The sequence below is a fragment of the Trachymyrmex cornetzi genome, unplaced genomic scaffold (genome assembly GCF_001594075.2).
Source record: "Trachymyrmex cornetzi isolate Tcor2-1 unplaced genomic scaffold, Tcor1.1 scaffold235, whole genome shotgun sequence".
Classification (NCBI taxonomy): domain Eukaryota; kingdom Metazoa; phylum Arthropoda; class Insecta; order Hymenoptera; family Formicidae; genus Trachymyrmex; species Trachymyrmex cornetzi.
This window is the reverse complement of record NW_017297008.1, coordinates 155,303-160,229: the sequence shown is the minus strand read 5'-3', so window position 1 is coordinate 160,229 and position 4,927 is coordinate 155,303.

The following is a 4,927-nucleotide window of genomic DNA, read 5'->3' as shown; positions in this document are numbered from 1 at the left end:
CCCCCCCCCCCTCCCCGGAGTAACGCCACGGTAAGGACACCCGGGGAGGTTTTAGTGAGCGCGAGTCCCACTCTCCCTCGCCCCCTCCCCGGGTGGTCAGGGGGAAGTGCATTAGCATTTCCTCCTCTACAACAAAAAAAAGGGGGGGGCGCCCGACTCACACCTTCGACTTTCACCCCCCCTCCTCCCTGCTTCAGGGGCGCCCGACACTCACCATCGACTCTCACCCCCCATCTTGAAAATTACTAACTTTAACTGTTATAACTTTTTAACGACTAACGAGCGACGACTAAAACTTGGAGATCACTCAGAGTCATGACCTTGACCTTGACATATGTCAAGGTCAAGGTCATCAGGGTTGGCTCCCCTCATCGGCATAATTACCCACCCAATATATGTTTTTACAGTATAAACAGTGTTAGGTAAATTAACTCTTTTTTTTTAACTAAGTTAAGTTAAAGTTAACAACCTTGAAAATTTAACTTAGTTAAAATACAAGTTCATTTATAATGAAATTAATTGAATTAAAAATTAAGTTAATAAAAAAATGTAATTGAAAAGTTAAAAGTTAATTTTTTTTTTATTTTTTAAATTCATGATTCCAGGGTTTCAATCTTACAAATAATGGAAATGACAAGTATATACTTCATTTAGAAAATACTCCATATTTTATTTACATGTTTTGTTTGTATATACAGTTTAGTATATAAGATTCGACTATAAATACTGGCCTGTGATGTGACTAAAGCTTCAGACACAATACGAGGAAGTAGCAATAGTAATAAGGAATAATATTTCAACCTATCAGAAACTATAAATACAACGAAATACACGGTTTCTGACAGATTGAAATTTGGGAGTCGATTGTGTAATTTTGAAATGAGGTGAAAATTACGAATTCTCTAGAATATTTATAATTTTATTGGTCAACACCTAGTAAATTTGATCACTTTTATAATTTTCACCTCGGGGCCTATCACGAATTTTCGATTCGCATTTAACATTTTCGCACTTTGATCTCACGTGAGAATTCTCACCGAATCACGGAGCTCACGGGTGAAAATGCGAAGTAACCACACTAGTTATGTCGAATTTTACAGTTTTACACATTTCTATGAATGTGTAAGTGATATGTGTGTACCGCATTAAGGATTTCGGTCTTATATATTTATATTAATGTAAGTTTCGATATTTTATAATAATAAAACTAAATAGATATATATATTACAAATACAATTCTCAAATTGCACACAATAGTCCAAGACTGTTTTAAAAATATAAAGACATCCTGAAAATTTATTCAGCCCTAAGATAAATATAACCTCACTATACTGTTTCATCAACTTTTGCAAAATGATGCATTTATTCATAAATAAATATATTTCAGAACTTGACTGAATGTTATTATTTATTACAGAAATATATTTGTTCAAGATGAATGTCACCGTTGCTCAAAAAGAAATGCTTTTAAAGTATATGTCCGATAATGTAGAATTTGCTCGAGGAAGACTCCGCTCAAGTGGAGAAAACAAAGCTAAAATAGTAAGTATACACATTTAATTACTCGACCATCCCTAATAGAAAGTGTTATGATTTATATTCATCAGATTCTTTCCAACAAAAGTGCTAGCAATAATAATTTTTACGTAAATAAGCGTTTTTCGCTACCCAACTTTTTGTTTTCACTTTTGTTTTTCGCTTCTTCTTGTCCTTGGCGATACTATATGTTTCAGTTATATAATAAATCATTCTCGTCGTTTGTTCGCAATTTTTTTATTTCCACTACTATTGCGCTTACGGGCCTCAGACAAATTTGCATAATTGCATAAACATATTGATAAGGAAATTGATTGGTCTATGAGCAAATGCATAAGGAAATTGATCAATCTATTTCCTTATGCAATATGTTTATGCGATTATGCAAGTTTGTCTGGATAGGCCCTTAATCATAGTGTTGCAATTAATGTCATCTAAAGTTAATCGCTAACAAAGAGTATAAATAATAATGTATAAACATTTTTTTAATTCTGTGAAAATTCATAAATGTGAAATGACGTTTTGATATAGAAAAATGCTCACAAAATGTGTAGAGAACTGACCAGAATTTTCAGATCCATTTCTTTGAGAATTCTTGGAAAAGCATGCACATTGTAACATATTTTTTAGCAAAATTGTAACGTAATTTATTTTATTTTTTTCACTCAAGAATGCAATGTGGGACAACATTGCTAACACTTTAAACTGCTCAGGAAAAGGACCGATAAAAAAACCAAACAAATGGGCTAAGGTATATAAAGTTACAGTAACAATTAATATTTATATTTACTTTTTGAATGTACATTAACATATTTGTAGTGTTGGAGAGATTGGAAAAGTGCTGTTTTGAAAAAAAAAGCTGATCAAAGGAGGCACATGCAAGGAACAGGAGGTGGACCACCAAAAGAAGTTTGTCTTGGGCCACTAGGAGAATTCCCGTTCTTGGTTTGGTGGAACTATTGCAATATGCGTCCCATTAATAACTCCGATAACGCCAAGGAATTGATATGTTGCCCAAAATCTGGAATGATATTTTTATAATTATCATTGTACATGTACTCTTTATACATTTTTATATATTACATATAGTATAATAATAGATCTGGAATTATGTGGGATACTACTTTTCTTTAATTTGTTGCTTGCTTTCCTCTGAAATTGGAAATTGCACCCATCGATTCATAAGGCGTTGTAATGCATTAGCAGTACGACGAATCGCACCACTGACTGACGCTTGACTCATCGATGTATCGTCACTTTTTCCAACTCGCTTTTGGTATGAACCACTTGCAAAGAAATTAAGGGCTGCAAGTACCTACAACATTTAAATAAAATATTAATATAGTTATACTGAATTTAAATAATACAAAAACTATTGTATGCTCTCTCTATCAATGTTGAGTATTATAAAAGATACACATTTAGAAATCTGTATACACAAACTATTCTTACATTTAGATGTAATGGAATTGCAGTAGCATTTACCACATTTTCCATATATGGTTCCAGTTGTTCTATTAAATTCCTTGCACACTCCCGGCTTAACCTTTAATTTATTTTTATTATTATTATATTATATCCTATCCTTTATTATTTACTTTTATAAAAATATATACATATAACCTCAAAATTCATTACATTATATAGATATACATACCTGTACATTTGCCGAAATTCATTTTCAGGGGTAGAAAAAGGATTGCTCACATCCCTTAAAAAACTTTTAATTTCAGAGCGCGTTTTTCTTCCATGTGTACTCTTTCTTCTTCTTCGAGAATAGCACACATTGCTATATTCGCCATGTTTAAAATTGACTGCTTTATAAATATTCACGTCAATGGTAATCTTGCTTCCTATTGGCTTTCGCAACTCAATCTCACTCTATCGCCATTGAAAGACTTGTCGAAAAGTGACGCGTTATAATTCTGACATTTTCACCATGTAATAATTAACGTGATACCGAATAGCACTCATTTCTGACATATTCACCACATTCGGTTTTCGTGATAGGCCCCCTCATCTTAAGTTATCGCTATTGCAGCATATTATGTCTGAGACTCAACTTCAAAGAATTAAATAAAAAATTAATAGTTACGGATATAAAATGTAACTAAATAAAGTTAAAAAGTTAAGAGTCTAAAATGTAACTAAGCTAAGTTAAAATTAATTAACTTTTTAACTTTTTAACTTAACTTTTATCTTTTTAACTTAGCACTACCCAATCCTGAGTATAAGTTATTTAGATTAAATTAAAGAAACAAGTTGCTATATTAAATAAAATTGTAAAAAACTTTCTCTTAACATAGTATGTACACACATACATCAAGTTTGTGTGGAACAAAGAGCAACATAAAATAAACGAGAAATTAAAAATAAAATTTTAGTAGTTAACACTTGAAAATATGTTACAACCATAGGCCATAGATATAAGTATTATAGGTAGATACTATAGATAGTTAAAATAATTGATACGCGTTGTATTACCTGATAATATCGCCATTGGCTGCGTTCGGGAACGTCGCTCGGATGCCTCCGATGCCTCGGATTTATCATCATGTTAACAAGGACAGATGAATCCGAGGCATCGGAGGCATCCGAGCGACGTTTCCGAACGTAGCTATTGTCGCCAATGTCACCAGATGTAAAAAAAAATACAGTGGCCACGGGTTCTTTCCCTCAAAGCGTGGAAAGAATTGTTTTTCATTCCCGTTCTTTCCCGGGTTTTTTCCCTGGTTCTTTCCCGGTTCTTTTCCTCCCTCGCAACACTACACTACAGCCATTATATTGAACGTCGTTTTGCTGCGACTGTCAAATCGGCGTTGCGGGGATCTAACTTTCGGTTGGATCTAGAACAAAAAGGAAAAAAGTTTTATTTTCTACATAATAGGTACTAAAGAAATACATACGGATATTTCGAAATATTGATTTTTACGGAAATGGCGAATCTTTGAAAAAAAAGTTGTATTTTTGGTCAAAAAATTTCGTTAAAAAAATGTTAATAAAAAAAGTTTTTAACATATCGCAAAATCCGTATGTATTTTTTTAGTAGGATAAAAGCAGGGATTATGGAATAGCTTTTTTAAATTAACATTGCTCTGATATAAATGCATATGAAGACTTCAAATTTACACAAAACTCTTGAGGAATATGTTAGCTACGACATCCAATAAATGAAAGTCAGCAAAATTTAAGTCCAACGTCAATATTAACAAAAAAGTCAAAAGTGAGAAAATGGAGGGGTCTAAAAAATGGAATGTAATATGGAATACCGATGAAATTTTGATCATAGTAATAAATAACACAATAAATGAAGTCCAAATTTGTTTATTTATACAAACTGATCAAGAAAAATAGAAAACTGTTTAATTTTTATATATATATTGTACAATAA